This window comes from Schistocerca cancellata, chromosome 4 (assembly GCF_023864275.1).
Source record: "Schistocerca cancellata isolate TAMUIC-IGC-003103 chromosome 4, iqSchCanc2.1, whole genome shotgun sequence".
NCBI lineage: Eukaryota > Metazoa > Arthropoda > Insecta > Orthoptera > Acrididae > Schistocerca > Schistocerca cancellata.
Genome location: NC_064629.1, coordinates 575,293,898 through 575,317,286, shown reverse-complemented (window position 1 = coordinate 575,317,286; position 23,389 = coordinate 575,293,898).

The following is a 23,389-nucleotide window of genomic DNA, read 5'->3' as shown; positions in this document are numbered from 1 at the left end:
CCCTTTTTTCAGGGGTCTTTAGGCCTATTGCAACCAACATGCCTTCATCAGCAGTAACGCTGGTTGAAGAACTGCATGTTTCCTCTTTCTCCATGATTTTATGGATTATGGAAGAGGCATGTTAATTTCCTCCTGGATATTTTCAGTTTGATCTGCTGGCGCTTCTATCTCATATGGCACATTATCAACAGCTTCGTTTTGCTCTGCTGATACGCATCCATCTACTGTTCTTTCAGGTAGCTCTACTTGCCCAGCATTAAAGGTCTCATGAACTTGGGAAACCTTCAAAGCGACATCCGGAATGGCATCTCTGTTCATGGGAAAAATTCCAGTCTTAGAAAACCACTCTTGATGTTGGCTGGAGTTATAGTTTCGTCCATGAACTTCTTGACAGATGGTAAAAATCCGCTCTTGTAGGCTTGTAACGACAAGTTTTCATAATGTCTCTCACATTCCTTTTCCAAGCCATTTTTAGAGGACCAAACATGGACACATCATACGGCTGTAAGATCTGAGTGGTGAGTGATCGAAAGGTAACAAAAATAATGTCACTTTCTTGTCTGAATTTTAGAGTTTCTGGAGAGACGTGGCTAGAATTTGAGTCCATCAATAGCGGAACAGGACGAGTGGGAGGAATGTGGTTAATGAAGTGCTTCAAGAACTCCAAGAAAATCTCCGAATTTATCCAGCCATTTTTTGACACTGCTACCTGGCTCAATGGAGGAGCATTTTCATTCAAGCTATTGGTGACACAAATCCCCTTGAAAATAAACATAGGAGGCACTGTTTGTCCCATAGCATTGGCAGCAATCACAACTGTTGTGGTCTCCCGCTTTTCGGCAGTTGTCTGTGGTGGACACGCTTCGCTCCTTTCGGTGAAACAATTTTGCTCGGCTTATTCACTATTGAAAATCCCGTTTCATCTAGATTCCAAATTAAATTTGGCTTCGCCCCGAGTCCTATTTCCTCATACACAGCACTTAGCACATCTTAAAAATCGTTCAAATTAGAACGATTCGAAGCTGCGGCCCTATGATATGATAGATTTTCTGACTGACATAAACTTAAGCCATATCGTTTCCTAAATGAAATTTACCAGTCCCATCCTGCCTTGTCTCTTTCTTCCCTAAATGGGTCCCCTTTAGGTCTTTTTATTGCTAATTTGTGAGCGTAATAACGCATATCACTCGCTCACAATCCGAAACCCAGTTCTTGCATTTCAGTTGCATACTTCACCAATTTAGTTTCCTCTTCCTTTGTTAAAAAGAAGGGGCACCCATTTTTCACGACAGCACAGTCCGCAGGATCGGCGCCAACTCTTAGTCTATCCTTTAGGGTATTGTAAGGTATGCCAAAATCTTTACTGGATCTATAAACAGAGCAGCCATCGTTTAACACCCTTAGTACAGCTTCTTCCAAATCCTTTCTGCTGTACTGTTCTCCATATTTGCCTCTAGGCTTAAGCATCAGTAACAAATTAAATCGATAAATACCTTAAGCCTTCCTTTACGAAAGTCAGTATTGCATTCAGATCATAAAAGCACTTTCATTCAGCATAAAAACACGTAAAATGCGTTCTTTTATTTGATTCGCGCCCTGCTCGAACAGCTTTACGCCCCCGCCAACGGCACGAAATCATTAATAAAATTCCGTACCGGCAAAAGTGAATTACGAGCAAACTATTGGTGTCAAAATGGTGAAAAAGACCCTAAATTAAATACAGGACTGTGAAGAACCCATCAATAAGTCTTATAGTTACACTTTAGATTATATCGGCAGTATGGATAAAAAACCAGAAAGCTGTCACCGAACATGTGCTACACTGAAAATATTCTCAGTCACACTGGAAAAAGTTCTACTACAACCACAAGAATGCTCTCCGGTAGCTGTTTTCTCTACCACACACTGCTGATAGGTGCAACCACCTGTGATGCAATGTTCATTCTTAAAATCAGCTCGTACACTTTTGCAGTGAAAGGATATGTATGGTACTGCGAAATTAGCCGTACTACGACATTTGCCGAGTTTTCCCTCCCTAGTAAGCTGACTCTTTCCACATCATTTCGACAAATAATCGTTGAAAGTGGGACGAACTTTGTAAAGTCGAGATGCAAATAAATCACTTTACGTGTAAAAAACATTGAGCCCTGTAGTATTTGAGCAACCTTGGTTGGGTTGTTTTGGGGGAGGAGACCAGACAGCGAGGTCATCGGCCTCATCGCATTAGGGAAGTATGGGGAAGGACGTCGGCCGTGCGCTTTGAAAGGAACCATCCCGGCATTTGCCTGGAGCGATTTAGGGAAATCACGGAAAACCTAAATCAGGTTGGCCGGACGCGGGATTGAACCGTCGTCCTCCCCAATGCGAGTCCAGTGTTCTAACCACTGCGCCATCTCGCTCGGTTTGAGCAACCTTCTGAGTTATAATGCGACTGGAGTTGGGTACTGCTGTCTCAGTTTGAGGATATGTGTTAGCTTCGCAAGCTGAGATACGATTTTAACTCTAAAAAAATTTTCGAAGTTCTATTTGTTTATTAAAAATGTCTTCGTCATTTTGTCTCGAAGAAAACTTTGTATTTTTAAATATTTATTTTGGACGTGATAAGCAACTTTTAATCCATTGGAAATTAAATGAGCGTTTGGCGTCATTGACCACCTTGGTGCAGGTCTTATTATATTCGACGCAACATTGAGCGACCTGCGCGCCGGATGGGGATGAAATGATGATGAAGACAACACAACACCCAGTCCCTGAGCGGAGAAAATCTCCGACCCAGCCGGGAGTCGAACCTGGGTCCGTAGGACGGCAATCCGTCACGCTGACCAATTTTTTTTTTCTCGCGCTTCTTCTGAACGACAAACTAAGTATGCCCCTTCCGTTGCCTTGGTTTGCGACATGACTTCAATAAAAATAAATGTAAATTCCATTGAGAAGGCAGTCACATAACTGTTATGGAAATATAACTGCATCTATAAATTTCGTTCTCCATGCGCGGAAAAACGGAAAGAAGCAAACTCATTATTCTTCAGAAGATAATGAAATAAAGTAGGCTTCTGCTGCTGGATTTTACAAATAATTAACATAAATATGTCTTCCTGTGAAAAGAAAAGGAAAGAAATACAGAAACAAAATAAAGGGTATATACCAGTTTCATCACTGTGCTTCCCGCAAAACAAAGTAATATATACACATAGGCTTAACTGGCCTATACTGATGATCTTCTCTGATTACTTTCTGCTGGAAATCCTCCTCCTGCTACGTGAAGTACAAACTTTAACCAAAAATCATTCGTCTAATATACGAAATGCTTGGATGTGTAACGTAAATTACGCACTTCTATTGGTTACAGTATTGTTTTAGTTAAAAAATTTGCGTAATTTTCTCTGTATTTTTTAGTACACATCAACTTGTGGTGCTCAGTTGTAAAGTATAACCGGAAGTCTTGCTTGATTCTTTTGTTAGGGTGTAATACATCGTTCGGTCTTTCAACCAGTTAATTGTGTTTCGTTTTGTTTTAGGGTAAGGTATACTGTCAGGGTTTAAAAATTAAGCAGGCGTAACGGCGTTGGGCGTAGTTCTGCTGACGCTCGCTATCTTTTGTCTTATGTAGAGCCATATGTCTTTTACCCTGTCACACAGCGATCTATGCTCTTCGGTATCTGGTATATTACATAATGTACACAGCGGTGACTGGGCCAATTGAATAGAGTGAAGTTTAGAGTTCGTCGTAATTTTCCCGTTGACAGCAAAGTACCAGTACGATTTGACATACGTTGGCAGGTCCCGGCAGTGAATATTTTCCCATATTGTTTCCCAGTTATAACAAGGATATTTTTGATCTACGTCGTTTATGGGTCTGTCTTTCATCAAATTATTGTAAAGTTCTTTTACTTTCATGATGTCTTTCTCAGGGACCCTTGCCTGTATGTAGCTGTATTCTACTAAAAAGTATTTCAAGTGGTATAGTCCGTTGGATATGTGTTGGACGTTTATAGGTGCACTGATGTCAGCAGGAGCTATTTCGTTTAACAAATTTGCAGCAAGGGTACCACTTGGTTCTTTCCATTGTTTGTATTTGGAAGAAAGGTATAAGGCTTGCGCTTTTATGCTGACATCGGTGAAATTTAACCCACCACATTTCGTAGGGAGCTTCAGAATATCATATTTGACTTTGAAAATACGTCCGCGGCTCACAAAATGTGCTAGTGCAGATGCGATGCTTTTCGACAAAGTCGCAGGTGGTGGCAGAATTTGTGCCACGTAATTAACTTTGGATGTGATGTATACATTTGCCATTGTTACTTTTTTAAGTTCATCGAGTTTTCTAATACTATGTGCTTGTACAGAGGCGCGTAAGCTGTTAAGTAATTTTCGATAATTCGCAACAATAGTGTGCTTGATATTTCTTTTAAAATCTATGCCGAGGTGGTTCATGGTGTGGGTTCCTGTAGTCATGTCTTAGTTCATGAACCACGGGCAACGTATGAGTGGCCAAGTAAGTGGTCCCGACAGTCGGGATACCAGTTACTTTGGAATAAGGCTGGGCATCTCGGACATATTCTGAGTCGTGGTCACCTTTGTGCTCATACGACAAAGAATACCAAATCCACCGGTTAGTCCCTCAGCCGTTAGGGGTAAAACCCAATGGAACTCGGGGCAAGTAAGGCTAGCAACCTGCTTCCCTGGTACTTTAAATATGATGCTGGCAATAATCAGAGCAAAATGCCTCGGACCTTTGCAGGTGACGGAGTCCCACCTCCAACTGACAAACCAGGGACTCTTAAGATATGACTTGGCAAACAAATGGTAATGAGATGGGGAGCTATTAATATCAATGGGGGCTACTCTGGGAAGAAGGTAGGGCTGGCAGAGGCTGCAAGTAAGATGGGGCTGGACGTTTTAGCTGTTAGTGACATTCGGATAAGGGGTGAGAAAGAAGAGGAAGTGGGAGAATACAAGGTCTACCTGTCAGGAGTCAAAGCAGGAATAGCACAATGGGGTGTAGGGCTTTACATCAGGAAAGAAATGGAACCCAGCGTAGTTGCAATAAGGTATGTAAACGAACGACTGATGTGGATAGATTTGACAGTGTCTAGCAAGAAAATTAGGATTGTGTCAGGATATTCGCATTGTGAAGGGACAGATCAAGATAAGATGGATAGTTTTTATGAGACACTCAGTGATATAGTTGTTAGAGTAAAGGACAAGGACAGTGTTCTGCTCATGGGTGATTTTAACGCCAGGATTGGAAATCGAACAGAAGGGTATGAAAAGGTTATGGGTAAATTTGGAGAGGATATGGAGGCCAACAGGAACGGGAAACAACTCTTGGATTTCTGTGCCAGTATGGGCTTAGTAATCACGAACTCCTTTTTTAAACATAAGAACATTCACCGGTATACTTGGGAAGGCAGGGGAACCAGATCTGTCATTGACTATATAATAACAGATCAGGAATTCAGGAAGGCTGTGAGGGACACACGTATATTCAGGGGATTCTTTGATGACACTGATCATTATTTAATCTGCAGTGAAATTGGGATTGTGAGGCCGAAAGTGCAGGACGTCAGGTCCATATGTAGGAGGATAAGAGTGGAGAAACTTCAGGATAAGAAAATCAGGCACAAGTACATAACAGCGATCTCAGAAAGATACCAGTTAGTTGAATGTGGTCAATTACAGTCATTGGAAAAGGAATGGACAAGGTACAGGGACACAGTACTAGAAGTGGCTAAAGAATGTCTTGGAACAGTAGTGTGTAAAAGTAGGATGAAGCAAACAGCTTGGTGGAATGATACAATCAAGTCAGCCTGTAAAAGGAAAAAGAAGGCGTATCAAAAATGGCTACATACCAGAACCCAGGTAGACAGAGAAAGTTATGTTGAAGAAAGAAACAAAGCCAAACAGATAATTGCAGCATCGAAGAAGAAATCGTGGGAAGACTTTGGAAACAGGTTGGAGACTATGGGTCAAGCTACTGGAAAACCATTCTGGAAGGGAGGTAAGAAGGAAATGACAAGTATTTTGGACAGGTCAGGAAAACTGCTGGTGAATCCTGTGGATGCCTTGGGCAGATGGAGGGAATATTTTGAAGAGTTGCTCAATGTAGGTGAAAATGCGATCAGTAATGTTTCAGATTTCGAGGTAGATTGGGATAGGAATGATGATGGAAATAGGATGACATTTGAGGAAGTGGAAAAAATGGTTAATAGATTGCAGTGCAATAAAGCGGCTGGGATGGATGAAATTAAGTCGGAACTCATCAAAGACAATGGAATGTCAGGTCTTAAATGGCTACACAGGATAATTGAAATGGCCTGGGAGTCGGGACAGGTTCCATCAGACTGAACAAAAGCAGTAATCACACCAATCTTTAAACATGGAAACAGAAAAGATTGTAACAACTACAGAGGTATCTCTTTAATCAGCGTTGTGGGTAAAATCTGTTGAAAGGAAAGTGCGGTTATTAGTTGAGGACCAATTGGATGAAAATCAGTGTGGGTTTAGGCCTCTTAGAGGTTGTCAGGACCAGATCTTTAGCTTACGGCAAATAATGGAGAAGTGTTATGAGTGGAACAGGGAATTGTATCTATGCTTTATAGATCTAGAAAAGGCATATGACCGGGTTCCTAGGAGGAAGTTATTGTCTGTTCTACAAGATTATGGAATAGGAGGCAAACTTTTGCAAGCAATTAAAGGTCTTTACATGGATAGTCAGGCAGCAGTTAGAGTTGACGGTAAATTGAGTTCATGGTTCAGAGTAGTTCCAGGGGTAAGACAAGGCTGCAACCTGTCTCCACTGTTGTTCATATTATTTATGGATCATATGTTGAAAACAATAGACTGGCTGGGTGAAATTAAGATATGTGAACACAAAATAAGCAGTCTTGCATATGCGGATGACTTAGTTGTGATGGCAGATTCGATTGAAAGTTTGCAAAGTAATATTTCAGAGCTAGATCAGAAATGTAAGGACTATTGTATGAAGATTAGCATCTCCAAAACGAAAGTAATGTCAGTGGGAAAGAAATATAAACGGATTGAGTGCCAAATAGGAGGAACAAAGTTAGAACAGGTGGACGGTTTCAAGTACTTAGGATGCATATTCTCACAGGATGGCAACGTAGTGAAAGAACTGGAAGCGAGGTGTAGCAAAGCTAATGCAGTGAGCGCTCAGCTACGATCTACTCTCTTCTGCAAGAAGGAAGTCAGTACCAAGACTAAGTTATCTGTGCACCGTTAAATCTTTCGACCAACTTTGTTGTATGGGAGCGAAAGCTGGGTGGATTCAGGTTACCTTATCAACAAGGTTGATGTTACGGATATGAAAGTAGCTGGGATGATTGCAGGTACTAGTAGATGGGAACAATGGCAGGAGGGTGTCCACAACGAGGAAATCAAAGAAAAACTGGGAATGAACTCTATAGATGTAGCAGTCAGGGCGAACAGGCTTAGATGGTGGGGTCATGTTACACGCATGGGAGAAGCAAGGTTACCCAAGAGACTCATGGATTCAGCAGTAGAGGGTAGGAGGAGTCGGGGCAGACCGAGGAGAAGGTACCTGGATTCGGTTAAGAATGATTTTGAAGTAATAGGTTTAACATCAGAAGAGGTACCAATGTTAGCACTGAATAGGGGATCATGGAGGAACTGTATAAGGGGGGCTATGCTCCAGACTGAACGCTGAAAGGCATAATCAGTCTTAAATGATGATGATGATGATGATGATGATCTATGCCGAGACATTTCATGGTTACAAGCTCGCGTAACAGACCCTGCGTTTGCGTCCCAATTCCACGGCCGATGTTGAAAATCCTCGACTTTGTTCTATTAAGTTTTGCACCTGATGCCTGTTCATATTTTGTTACTGTTTGTAGTGCGCTCTGTACTTCAGTGCCATTCACGACTAGGAAACCAACATCATCAGCGTACGCCTTGCATACGATCTTTTCTCCATGTATTTGTAGTCTTTGTAGATGTTTCATAAGGGAGGCAAGCAGGGGTTCGATGGCAATGGCGATGGTGAAGAGTGCCATTGACATTGGACACCCTTGCCTAATGGAGCTGGTGACGTCAATCGGGCGGCTAATGCGTCCATTGATGACAAATCTGGCTGAGTTGTTTGTTAATGTATTTCTTACTACTGCAATGAATCTAGGTGGGAAGCCCATTGCGCCCATGGTCCGAAAGAGAAAACTATGATTAACCCTGTCGAACGCTTTATCGAAGTCGAGTGAGACGAGTGCACATTTTATTTTGCAGACGTCGGCCGTTGAGATCAGGTCCCTGTAGTCACAGAGGGTCTGAAGAATTCTCCTGTCTTTGCCCACACTTGTCTGATAAGGGCCAGTGACGCTGGTCATTGTGGTTTTCAGCCTGCGAGCGAGGATGCGCTGTTTAAAAGCGTAATTGGCTTCAGAGCGCTTACAGTTTTCGTATTGGTAGTTTTTGGCACTAACACTACGAGTCCCGCACGAAATTCTTTCGGGATGTCATTTTCAGGGTTTAGTAGTTCGTTGCAAATGAGAGTAAACTTGGCTTTTATTCGGTCACTGAATCTGCGATAAAATTTTCCAGAATTCCTTCTGCCCCCGGAGCCTTATTTTTCATTCTTCCATATTCCATATATAGCTTCTTCGACGTCTTCTTCAGTCACTTCCGAGATGAGAGTTTGTGTTTCCGCGTGGTATACTTTGACCTGGAGGTTGATCATTAACTCGTCTTGAAGCTGTTCGTCAACTGGTTGACTAGACATTAATGATTCAAAATGCTGTACGATTGCCTCTTTAATCTCTCTTTGCTTCGTCAGCTTCCTTCCATCATCAGTTGTTATTTAGATAATATCTTGCGAGACGCCCTTTTGCTTTCACGAATGACATGATAAATGGAAGTGACCTCGTGTTGTGCTATATCCTGGGCACCCGATCTTATTTGGTGGCCTCCCAGTTGTTTACGCCGAAGTGCTAAGATTTTTGCTTTAATTTTGTTAATTCTTCTGTAGTTGTCCACAACTGTTGTATCGGACTTGTACAAATCCCTTAGACACTGAAAATAGAATTCTATAGTTGATTTGTATCAAAAGTTTTTGTCTTTTGAGTAATTTATGAAAAACCTTCGTATTTTAGGTTTGGCATGTTTCAGCCACCAGTCAGAGCCAGAGTTGTACGAGCTAAATTTGCTTTCACACTCTCTCCATACCTTGTAAAATGCCTCCTGACAAGCATGGTCTTCCAGATGTGACACGTTGAGCTTCCATGTGCCTCTACCTCGATAGGTCCCTTGTTTTGTCAGATCGATTGTGCATATGTACGCAGCATGATCCGAAAAAACGGTAGGCCATACTTCGGACTGCAAAATGAGGTGTTTCAAATTGTGCGTTACATATATCCTGCCTAGACGGCTCGCCGAGTGACCTGTGGCGTGGGTGAAGACAGGGGCTGCACCGTGCATATGTTCCCATGAGTCTATTAGTCATTCCAATTCAGTACACTTGGTGAAATTGGGAGTTTGGTCGTTGGCATGTAAGACACAGTTAAAATCTCCTCCCAGGATAAGGTGTTCCTATCGAGTTCCAAATGGTGGAACAACATCTTCTTTAAAGAACTCCGTTCTGCGGTGCCTGTTACTGGATCCTGAAGGGGCATACACGTTAATGAGTCGTATTTTGTTTATTGTGGCCGCTATGCCTTTACTGTTTGGTAGTTTTACCACATCTTGGACCTTTACTGTTTGGTAGTTTTACCACATCTTGGACTACTATGCCCTCCTTTGTGAGCAGAGCTGTGCCCATTTCCGTTACATGCCATGGGTTTATAATGGCGTTGAAGCCAGGTACGTTACCGAGATCAATGTCTGTCACTTCTTGTAAAAGTATAATGTCACTGTCAGAAGCATATATAAAATCTTTTAAGTTCTGTAATTTAAAGGAACTATGAATCTTATTAAGGTTTACTGTAGCGATTTTGTATGCTTGTATGTCAGACATTCTTCGTTCTTCCGTTTTGTCTCGCAAGCATCAGCTTTAAAACGCATATTAATAATATTCACCGGTAGCAAAGGTTTCAGTGGTGCGTCCTTGTTCTTTAGAATGTTCGTTCACGGAGACATCTTTGTTGACAAAATCAGCCACCTTTGTGGCTGGCGTACAGTCTGTCTTAGTTTCTGAAACTTCAGTCATTTCGTCATCCGCACTGTTATGGTCGTTTTCGTCTGCCCAGCTGGTTGAGGTTGTCGTCGTGGGTGGGACTAGTGAAGCTTCAGGAGAGTGACTCGTTTCTTGAGGGTAGGTGGATGCTTTCTTTGTTAGCTTTCCTTGGACGTCCCGTTTTTCCAGCGCAGAAGGTACTACCTATTTCCTTCGCTTGTTGTCGGAGTGTGGGAGCTGTCTCCTCTGCACCTTTGCGTTTTTTCTTTTTCTTTGGAGAATTGCCTTTAGACGGACTTTCTTCAGTATCCAAGTTAGTGTCGCTTTCCTGCAAGGTGTGTCGGTCTTCAACTTCCGGCGGATCTGCTGCCTTTGCAGTTACAAGTGCCTGTTTCGGTGGAACTTCAACTGTTTTCGTAGATTAGCGGGACTCTTGTAGGTCGTCAGCTATGACGGCCCTGACATCCATCGGAATTCCAGTGTCTGGAGAATTTGTATTTGCACACGATTCAGGGGCTGAGGAAGCAGTCTGCCGTTCGGGTGCCACGGCGACGTAAGTTCACGGCAGTGTTGTCATCGCCGGTGGCCTGGCGGCCTCGCCGGCCGGCAGCTGCGCAACGCGCCGCTATATACCTTCTGCGCGAACGTGCCCAGGCTTGGTACAGGCGGCACAGGTTCGCGGTTGGTCGTCATAAATTACGATCCCTCTATATCCGCAGACATTGATGTACGACTGTATGTGATTTTGTAACTCTACTCGAAGCTGCCGTACTCCATTTAATACTGGGAATACATGCGCGCTTGACCATTTGTCGGCCAAGTTGCTGAGCACTTTCCCGAAGGGTGAAATTACGGCATTAATTTGGTCTGTTGTAATCTCAAAAGGCAACTCGAAGATTCGAACTGTGCGAATGCCAAAACCAGCATGTGCAATGGTGACTTCACCAACGTTTCCATCTGAGTGCTTAAATTTCATGACACCTCCGGAAGATTCAACTATTTCCTCGCACAACTTGGAACTACGCATTTTAACAAACACGACACAAGCTGCAATCGACAGGTGGATCCCGATTATATCATTAGAGGAGAGCTTCACGTCTTCTTCTAACCAATTCTCTACTTCAAACGACTTGGGTCTGGCATATCGAGGATCAAAGGTAAGTATCAACGTATCTTTTCCACTTGGTTGAGCCATCACTGCATACTACTCATTACTTCTCGAAGTGTTCTATAAAAAGAGCTTTAAGCAGCAGCAAGCGCAAGAGTTACCACGCGGAAGCACAGACGGCGCAGCGCACACCACACTACGTCCTACCTACACGCCGTCCGCCGGCGAACTTAATCACTCAGCTATCGGGGCGGACTTTAAAGCCCTTGAAATCTCTACACTGTTCTTCAGGACTTCCTCCACCCATTGATTTTACAAGTGACCATTTTTGTACGGAACATCTGTGTGGTTCGCGTGCCAGTTGTAGCTAATAAGTGCCACCAAAGAGCGTTCCGGCTGTAGTTAGCGAATACCCTTTATAGATCGTGTAACGACGGCTTTACATGTTGTAATTTTCGCCAGCAAGAACATATTTTCGTTAATTTGGAATGGAATAAGGGCTCTGTGAAAGACGTGATGACAAGATTCCGGCCTGCCGGAGTGGCCGAGCGGTTCTATGCGCTACAGTCTGGAACCGCTACGGTCGCAGGTTCGAATACTGCCTCGGGCATGGATGTGTGTGATGTCCTTAGGTTAGTTAGGTTTAAGTAGTTCTAAGTTCTAGGGGAATGATGACCACAGCAGTTAAGTCCCATAGGGCTCAGAGCCATTTGAACCATTTTTGACAAGATTCCAGGATACAACTGTTCTGAAACAGTTGATGACTGCACTTTGATTTAATGTGGACTCTTCCCTGTTGAATTCAAATATTAACAATTATGAAGCAGAAAAGAAATTAACGGATCATTGTATCTCCCACATATAGCTAAACACACATATTGAAGAGAGAGTATGAGGAATGTCTAAGATCTCAACTTAATGTGCATCCCAACCCAGAGGACAGGACGTTTGCTGATGAATACGAAAAAAAAAAAAAAAACAGACAAACAGCCTTGAAACCCCAGTTTTTCCAACAGCTGGGTAAAATATTGTCGAATAAGCACGATTTTGTGAATAATAAGTTGTTTTAAGAAATACTTAACTTTGTAACATATTATATTATCCACCCCACATAATATAGCTCGGAAGGATCGTGCAGTATCTAACTTCGTAGCAGGTGCACAATGCACGGAGAAAACACTTTCATCGCTGGCCTTTAGTAATGAGGAGCACGGCGTATCGTTAAATGCGCCAGAAAAAAGTGTTGGATTAAGTGGATTCGTAAATGAGAAGCTCTTTTAAGGGTGAAGGGGAGAATAATTGACGCGCCGATTTAGTGAGGGCGTATAACAAGACGGCCTCAGTCGCTTTCGCTCCAGGTCGCTTTGTAGAGAAGCAAATTATTTACGCCAGAAGGCGTCTCGCTGGAGGTAAATTCCAATGGGAACACCGTCGTAATTTAGAGAAACATTGTAAAAACTTTATATGGCTCTTTTTCCGTCGAAACCGAACGCAGAATGTCCCCGCAGAGAGGCGTAACTTCTAGAACAACTGGTTCTGTCTTCAGCTTTAAAACTTTGAAGGAAACAAAACGTCAAAAAACACGATGGAATGGTGCACTTCTCTCTTTGTTCCGTAACATAAGCCCAGTGACATCTGTAAGTTGTATTTTATCCTAGTACGCATAAAGTAAAACAGAATAATCCGCTTCGAGCGCTAGTCGGCGTGAAAAACAGAGCTATAGGTACATAACCATATTACAACATTATACAAAGGAAAACCAAGACGACGAATTCGGTGATACGTCTTTGCATACAGTTGGAAATGTTACTAACTTTCAACTATATTTTGAAATTTCTCAGGTGAAATTCTAGGGCTTCCTCACTGCACATAGCGAACAAGCAGAGCCCTACTTTCGTGTTATTAAGAGGTCCTGTTTAGAACATGGATTAAGGTATCTGAGAGTCGCAAGTACAGTCGTGCTCAAAAGTATCCGAACGACCTGAATTGCATTTTGCCTGATTCGCATGCAACCCAAATAACGCAGCTGACTACCAGGACCTCTAATCGCTCCTCGGTACAGTCGTCTGACTATTGAAAATGGTTCCAACAAGTCACCACTGCAAAACTGTGCTCTGTATCGCAATTACTCAAGATGGCAAGTAATACCACGATACTAAAAATGTGAGGGAACACCTTATCACATATAAGACTGACCTTAAGGCTTGTAAGCTCACATTTACTGCAATAAATGACACCTGAAATGTTACTATTCTCATTATTACGTCAGATAGGTAATGCACGTAGTAAGTTCGTCGTATTCATGATTTCGTCTTCAAAGTAACATACCGTACTTGTTATTTAACACAAAATGACATTAAAAATTTAAGTTACTCACGAGCAGCTAGTAGAGAATATGTATGAACTTCAAATGACACGACGAACTGCCTGGTTCTGCACATGGATTCAAACCAGGTCATGCAGACCAAGCAAAGATTTCGTGACTGACGGAAATTAAGTCATTCCTGACTAGGCATACAGACAGTGATATACCTCGAATTTAGACGGTATCAGTTAGCAAATATCAACTTTAAATTATATAACGTAAACATTTTCAACGGACTCGAATTCCTACCCAGCATCTAGTGTTCCTGTTAACAAACTACGACAGATGTTAAATATTGCTTTTTCACAGTTAACTTACTTGAAATGGCGTGAGGTAAAGCTTTCTATTGGACAGGGATTCGAACCCAGAACCTAGTCGGATTGTTATCGCAACACAATCAACTGTGGCATATTGTATTTTTTCGGCAGTAGCTAGATGTTTTAACTGAAATGACGAGACGAAACATTAATTTTTCCTTCCCAGGACTCCAACCCGGCACCTATCGCTGTTATATTCTAGAGAAAATATGGGTTTGCTACACCAGCAGCGGCATGTGAGCAGTTTTGAACTAGAAATAATGCGACGAAGAGTTCAGTGCTGACTGGGAATCGAACCCCACACATATCGCTGTTGACTATACACTAAGAGACGTCAGCTACCGGATTTTTCTCCACCAGCAGCTCGGAATAACATCCTTGAACTTACAGTGATCTTTCAAATAGTTCTGTGTCTCACTGGGAGTCAAAAACGTCAGATATCGTTATTGTTGACAACGAATTAAAATGCATTAAAAATCTAAATCATTATCCACCAGCATATAGGTGTTCTCATGCTACAGCTTGATAATACATAATGAAAACTTTAGTGCCTTGCCAGGATTCGAACCCATTCACGCGCAATATGTGGAGATGTTGAGGAATCTGCAGTGTTGGACAAACAACAAAAAGTAGCCGAGCTGTGTTGTCACGAAGGGCTCAAATTCCGCGTTAAGGACGGTCTGAGTTGCATTCCCAGTTCAGAACCAATTTTATCGACATACAGAAGCTCTAATAAAAGATGGAATATGTGTCCTGTGACCCTACACACCGTTTGTTTCGTCACTAGAAATAAATAACTAGTATAAGAAAGGTTAGTGGTGATAAGATCCCACATTTCGCCACTCCTGACTTTATTGTAGTTCAACCTAGCATCTACTTCTAGAGAAGGAACATCATGTTAATTTGAGTTTCAGACCACAATGCCATTATACCTTCTGCACTTGGCGTAGCCCGAACAGAATAGAATCTGTCTCTCCCTATTGAAAATCATCAACAGAAGTTGGAATCGAACCCAGACTATCATCACAGGAAACTATCATGAATTCAATAGACCAGCGAATCTTCTTCTCTGTGACTCACTTTTCTATCATAACCCCGTTCCGGCACACTCGATGAGAATTCTGACACACTGGCTCCCTGTAGTGGTTTCCAACATGTTCAGTACATTCATTTACTAGGTTGACCGAATCGCCTCAGCTACCCAGTGCATACATTCGACTCCATTTTGTAAACACTGAAATAAAATCACCTATCTGCCACCTACACAGAACTGTGAACAGTGTAGGATACAGAGATTTAAATAGGAAGTGTTCCTTTCCATTTGAAGTACTCTATTGCACTATCTGTTTGTTGATAACGTCGTGCAGTGCAAAAGAAAAGCTGTAACTGTCTGTATCTCAGAAGTCTAGATGTGGCCGTATGCATTATCTGACAGCACTGTGGAATGCAGCAGTTCTGGAAGAACTGTTGTTAACTTCTGGAGCCACAGTAGCTACATGACAGCTAGTAGCGTAACGGTAAGCGTCCCACACTGTAAGAAAGAGGCCGCGTATTCTATTACATTCGCTGCTACATTTTTTAAAATGCAATTCTGCTGTGTGCTGAAGTTACCAATTTAATGAAACTTTGAACATAATTCCCTTCAGTTCTCAACCCAAAATAGCCGCATGTGGAAAAAGGGCCAACTTCTGCGATATTTTGTCCTTTTCGGGTTTAATAGACGACCAGGCAGCAGATGCATCTCGAAGCTTTTGTATTATGTATGGGGAGAGCGCATCATGCCAAAATAGTCAGAAAAAAATTTTCAGCATTAGCTGTCGTCTGGTAGTGACATTTTATTCTTCTTCAAATCTTGATTGACAGCTTTCACACAGAACAAGTTTCCTACTGCATGTGTATTGTCAGACTGTTATAGATAACATCAGAGAATTTGCATATATCGTTGATGGTTAATTTCTCTCTCATGTTTAGTATAGTTTTAACAACAGTAAAGGAACCCTTACGAAAATTTTGCACTGTATTATAAGATATCAAATAAAACTAACCACGATAACCTTACGACGAAATTCTGTTTTAATAAAATTGAGTATCTGTACACAAGTGTGCCTCTATCGGCACGAATTAGTATAATACTACTCAGATTTCGATTGGGTCGGTGTTGAATTGCTGTACTGTGTCATACTCAACAGGTATGAAAAAATGTGGCATTTCATAAATAAAGTTATGTCTTCCTAGAAACCCAAAATTTTATTGTCAGCAGCGGAAAGAAGCGTTACGTGTTGTGCAGCATTGTAAGTCTTTCACCATTGCACTATGAGCTGAAAGTATTTTCTTGCGATTACCTTATCGATGTTTGATCTGACTGCTTGTAGCTCTTTCCCAGAAGGGATAAAAACGTTACAGTCAGCGAGACTGGAACCACGAACCAAAACAGACGGTTTTTTATAGGTCAGCATGTCACCTCAGAGCTAGCGAAGAGGTATGTATGTTACCGTCCTCTTACGAGGTCAATAGTGCCTAGAACTCGTAAATCGCTATTTAAAGGACGCGATTAGTTGCGATTTCCATGTGCAACGACTTTCCTGGGCTGCAAACCGTAAATTTACAATCTTTTGTTACACCTCAAGCGTTAATAACTGAGATTATTCAATGGAATTGACAGGAAAAATCAAGTGAACTTTGAGGCTTAATTCCGTGCACACCAGGAAGTAACTCGTCGATCACAGAGTTGCCTAACATTCTTAGCCCTGTTGCCAAATCTCAGTTACAGTACCAGCAGGAAGAGGACGAACCGATGTTATCCTACAGTGGGCTGGCAAGTCACCATAGTCAAGTCTCAAAGACGCGGCTGCTACTGCCTGGAATACGTAAAGAGTCTGATTCGCATTTCTGTAACTAGGTTTAGGGACTGGAGCTTGTTACTAATAATACTCAGAACTGACAGCAAACTAAGCACCATAAATCAGTAACTCTCATAGTTGTTTTATATTTCTTTCGTAACTGTACTCAACACTAAGAAACTTATTCATGGACGTTTTCACGTCTCGCCGATAGTCGAGCACACCAAACAAATAAAAATAAAAAAGAATGTGTGTGTGTGTGTGTGTGTGTGTGTGTGTGTGTGTGTGTGTGTAAGAGAGAGAGAGACAGAGAGAGAGAGAGAAGAGAGAGAGAGAGAGAGAGAAATTAAAAAGAATGAGAGAGAGGGAAAAATTGTTGTAAAGACATTAAATACCGGTACGTAAAGCAATCTTTCATTAAAATGACACATTCCACATCATTACGAAATGTCGTATACATGATCTATGGAACATGTACACTCCTGGAAATGGAAAAAAGAACACGTTGACACCGGTGTGTCAGACCCACCATACTTGCTCCGGACACTGCGAGAGGGCTGTACAAGCAATGTTCACACGCCCGGCACAGCGGACACACCAGGAATCGCGGTGTTGGCCGTCGAATGGCGCTAGCTGCGCAGCATTTGTGCACCGCCGCCGTCAGTGTCAGCCAGTTTGCCGTGGCATACGGAGCTCCATCGCAGTCTTTAACACTGGTAGCATGCCGCGACAGCATGGACGTGAACCGTATGTGCAGTTGACGGACTTTGAGCGAGGGCGTATAGTGGGCATGCGGGAGGCCGGGTGGACGTACCGCCGAATTGCTCAACACGTGGGGCGTGAGGTCTCCACAGTACATCGATGTTGTCGCCAGTGGTCGGCGGAAGGTGCACGTGCCCGTCGACCTGGGACCGGACCGCAGCGACGCACGGATGCACACCAAGACCGTAGGAACCTACGCAGTGCCGTAGGGGACCGCACCGCCACTTCCCAGCAAATTAGGGACTCTGTTGCTCCTGGGGTATCGGCGAGGACCATTCGCAACCATCTCCATGAAGCTGGGCTACGGTCCCGCACACCGTTAGGCCGTCTTCCGCTCACGCCCCAACATAGTGCAGCCCGCCTCCAGTGGTGTCGCGACAGGCGTGAATGGAGGGACGAATGGAGACGTGTCGTCTTCAGCGATGAGAGTCGCTTCTGCCTTGGTGCCAATGATGGTCGTATGCGTGTTTGCCACCGTGCAGGTGAGCGCCACAATCAGGACTGCATACGACCGAGGCACACAGGGCCAACACCCGGCATCATGGTGTGGGGAGCGATCTCCTACACTGGCCGTACACCACTGGTGATCGTCAAGGGGACACTGAATAGTGCACGGTACATCCAAACCGTCATCGAACCCATCGTTCTACCATTCCTAGACCGGCAAGGTAACTTGCTGTTCCAACAGGACAATGCACGTCCGCATGTATCCCGTGACACCCAACGTGCTCTAGAAGGTGTAAGTCAACTACCCTGGCCAGAAAGATCTCCGGATCTGTCCCCCATTGACCATGTTTGGGACTGGATGAAGCGTCGTCTCACGCGGTCTGCACGTCCAGCACGAACGCTGGTCCAACTGAGGCGCCAGGTGGAAATGGCATGGCAAGCCGTTCCACAGGACTACATCCAGCATCTCTACGATCGTATCCATGGGAGAATAGCAGCCTGCATTGCTGCGAAAGGTGGATATACACTGTACTAGTGCCGACATTGTGCATGCTCTGTTGCCTGTGTCTATGTGCCTGTGGTTCTGTCAGTGTGATCATGTGATGTATCTGACCCCAGGAATGTGTCAATAAAGTTTTCCCTTCCTGGGACAATGAATTCACGGTGTTCTTATTTCAATTTCCAGGAGTGTATTTGAGATATCTGTGAACGTTAATCCATAAGATGATTTAAGAAAAAACTAAATTCCTTGAGCTACGCCAATGTTTAAAGAAATCGTCTTAACGGCACTAAATCGTGGTTTGTGAATCGTTTACCGGCTGAACTCTGCCGCATTTCGCAGGTTGGAAGGTAAAAAGCTTACTGACAAATTTCACAGAAGGAAAAGGAGGACGAAATGTCTCCCACTGGAATGTCATGTTGTTTTATTTAAATGATTACAAAATCGGGTAAAACGAACAGTGAGGTTGTCAATATAAGCATATTACTGTAGTCAGTATGACGTTGCAGCGCCCAGGGCCTGTAATGTAAAGGGCCCTTTTAGGTCAGGCATATTGTATACAGAAGTGGAAGATAGAGCACCACTCAATTCTAGAATCCGTATGCATTGCACACAAACAGAAATTACTGTTACAGTGTACTTATGGAGCCCAATGAGTGAATTGCATATTTTCCGATGAGAAAGAGCACTGGCAAACAGTCTTCGCTACATTAGGTTACTTAAACTGGTGTCACTCAGAGCTAGAATTTATGATCAGCGACGAAGCCTAAGGACAATGAGTCGGATGCGGGTTTTACAACTGTGAAATACTTTCCTACATTATAGAAGCGAATATTAAATTTTAATTAATATTGCGAAAATTTTGAACTTGGATAGCTTAGAATAAAAATTTTTTCTGTTTCTTGCAATGGAAAACAATTGATTTTCTAAAACATTCTCAGTCATACACAATTTGAAACAGGTCACGTCGACCATATCATATGGAAGAACTGACAGCGACGTATATCAGAAGGTAGTAAGATCCCTTGGCTTTTGGTTTGGCGGTATTCGACAGCCATTTCTAGGCGCAAGTAAATGAAAAAAGGCAGCGCGTTTTTGTTATCAGGTTACGTTTTAAAAATTACTTTAGTTTTAATGTAATGTACGAGTAATTTCTGATGTTTGATATTAACATGAAAAGGATTCCTGCAGACAGAGAAAGAAGCTGTTCTTTGGAAACTACTTCTATAATGACCTAAAGGCCTGAAACGATCTTCAAGCACTTGTGTTCCAGCAGAAGTATGAAGAAAATGCTAGTAATAATGACGGTAATAATCGAATTATCCGGTAACTTCACACTTCACAGTGGATTTTCTCGAACTAAGAAATTTATTTAATTAGTGAAAATTTCAAAATGGCTTCACATCGAGGCTATGATGCCTAGAAGAGTCTTTAAATCCTGCTCACGTGAGAATAGGATAATCTCTGCGGCAGAAGCTTGCTTCTACTTAACCATTTAATAGACTCGAATTTTTCCACCGTGACTAATTTTGTAAGCTAAGCACATCATCCGTTACAGCACACTCCTGGGGCTGGGAAATGTGGCCACAATGGTTTGGTGAAACGGACTATCACAAGTGCAATACGTCGGTTCAGGCATTTACTTTTAAGAGGCACAAACAGATTTACCTTTGGTAACCTCGTGAGAAAGATGTTATAATCCAGAATCCGCAGTACACATCACGTTCCTTCGTTCCCAACTGGGCAGAGCCGGTTTACGCTGGGAAATGACATAGGTGGAGGTCATGGTAAACAGAAATACTGTCGCCAGTACTTATATTAGAAAATTTTATATTGTTTTATTTGATGAACCGATAGCCATTCAAAGGATCAAAGCTCTTATTTTACTTATACTTGATTGAACTAGAGACGTTGAAAAATTTGGTGCTGGACTGTGATTCAAATTCATATCTCCTCTTTCGAGGATCTGAATCTCAAGGAACAATATCATTCAATCATTTCGTTCCTTTTTCCAAGACTGCAGTCTTCTCTAGGTCTCCTCCAAAGGTAAGTGTGTGGGTCCGAATCCTGATTCAGTACAAAAATATTCATAATTTCATTTCGAGCTCTATCACGTGCACACCGGCCTACTAGTGAAAATAAACGTCTGTTAATGTCTGTTAATGTGTTGTCAACAAATTCTGGTCATACACGTACACATCTTACTTTTTGTGAGTAAGCAATTGATACTTAAGCTATATTCGTGCACGATAAAGAAGAACGTTAGGAGTGCAGTTCGATTGTCGCTCAGGCACATAAATTTGTGTCGTTACTTTAGATTCAAACAACTAGCAGCTGCTAAGAAAAACCGATACGTAACATTTAATTTTCTTTAGTTAACAATCCGATTACATGTTGGGTTCGTTATCTCCGTGACAGAACTACATATCACTCACTTCATCTTTAAATGCATACACACTTACTTACTTCAGAATGGAGGTATATTACACATTTTTTGTGGTTAGTTAACAGGGATGAAAGGGTCTTGATATTAGTCCGGGTTCATTACAAAAACTGTTGTCTTTTATTTTCAAAGTTTTGATTTGGTTTCTGATATCGGTGAAAATTTCGGTAATTCATGACTCTTCACAGCTACTCAGCATTATGATTAGATTAGATTAATACTTGTTCCATAGATAACGAATACGACATTTCATAATGATGTGGAACGTGTAATTTTAATGAAAGATTACTTTACATACCGGTATTCAATTTCTTTACAACAAGTTTTTTGCCTATCTCTCATTCTTTTTTATTTATCTCTCTCTCCCTCACACACACACACACACACACACACACACACACACACACACATTCTTTTTTATTTTTATTTGTTTGGTGTGCTCGACTATCGGCGAGACACGAAAACGTCCGTGAATAAGTTCCTTAGTGTTGAGTACAGTTACGAAAGAAATATAAAACAACTATGAGAGATACTGATTTATGGTGCTTAGTTTGCTGTCACTTCTGAGTATTATTAGTAACAAGCTCCAGTCCCTAAACCTAGTTACAGAAATGCGAATCAGACTCTTTACGTATTCCAGGCAGTAGCAGCCGCGTCTTTGAGACTTGACTATGGCCCACTGTAGGATCACATCGGTTCGTCTTCTTCCTGCTGGTACTGTAACTGAGATTTGGCAACAAGGGAACGTATGTTTGGCAACTCTGTGATCGACGAGTTACTTCCTGGTGTGCACGGAATTAAGCCTCAAATTTCACTTGATTTTTCCTGTCATTTCCATTGAATAATCTCAGTTATTAATGCTTGAGGTGTAACAAAAGATTGTAAATTTACGGTTTGCAGCCCAGGAAAGTCGTTGCACATGGAAATCGCAACTAATCGCGTCCTTTAAATAGCGATTTACAAATTCTAGGCCTTATTGGCCTCCTAAGAGGAAGGTAACGTACGTATCTCTTCGCTAGCTTGTGGTGACTTGCTGGCATATGAAAAAGCGTCTGTTATGGTTCGTGGTTCCAGACTCGCTGACTGTAACGTTTTTATCCCTTCTGGGAAAGAGCTACAAGCAGTCAGATCAAACATCGATAAGGTAATCGCAAGAAAATACTTTCAGCTCATAGTGCAATGGTGAAAGACTTACAATGCTGCACAACATGTAACACTTCTTTCCGCTGCTGACAATAAAATTTTGGGTTTCTAGGAAGACATAACTTTATTTATGAAATGCCACATTTTTTCATACCTGTTGAGTATGACACAGTATAGCAATTCAACACCGACCCAATCGAAATCTGAGTAGTATTATTCTAATTCGTGCCGACAGAGGCACACTTGTGTACAGATACTCAATTTTATTAAAACAGAATTTCATCGTAAGGTTATCGTGGTTAGTTTTATTTGATATCTTATAATACATTGCGAAATTTTCGTAAGGGTTCCTTTACTGTTGTGAAAAGTATACTAAACATGAGAGAGAAATTAACCATCAACGATATATGCAAATTCTCTGATGTTATCTATAACAGTCTGACAACACACATGCAGTAGGAAACTTGTTCTGTGTGAAAGCTGTCAATCAAGGTTTGAAGAAGAATAAAATGCCACTACCAGACGACAGCTAATGCTGAAAATTCTTTTCTGACTATTTTGGCATGATGCGCTCTCCCCATACATAATACAAAAGCTTCGAGATGCATCTGCTGCCTGGTCGTCTATTAAACCCGAAAAGGACAAAATATCGCAGAAGTTGGCCCTTTTTCCACATGCGGCTATTTTGGGTTGAGAACTGAAGGGAATTATGTTCAAAGTTTCATTAAATTGGTAACTTCAGCACACAGCAGAATTGCATTTTAAAAAATGTAGCAGCGAATGTAATAGAATACGCGGCCTCTTTCTTACAGTGTGGGACGCTTACCGTTACGCTACTAGCTGTCATGTAGCTACTGTGGCTCCAGAAGTTAACAACAGTTCTTCCAGAACTGCTGCAATCCACAGTGCTGTCAGATAATGCATACGGCCACATCTAGACTTCTGAGAGACAGACAGTTACAGCTTTTCTTTTGCACTGCACGACGTTATCAACAAACAGATAGTGCAATAGAGTACTTCAAATGGAAAGGAACACTTCCTATTTAAATCTCTGTATCCTACACTGTTCACAGTTCTGTGTAGGTGGCAGATAGGTGATTTTATTTCAGTGTTTACAAAATGGAGTCGAATGTATGCACTGGGTAGCTGAGGCGATTCGGTCAACCTAGTAAATGAATGTACTGAACATGTTGGAAACCACTACAGGGAGCCAGTGTGTCAGAATTCTCATCGAGTGTGCCGGAACGGGGTTATGATAGAAAAGTGAGTCACAGAGAAGAAGATTCGCTGGTCTATTGAATTCATGATAGTTTCCTGTGAT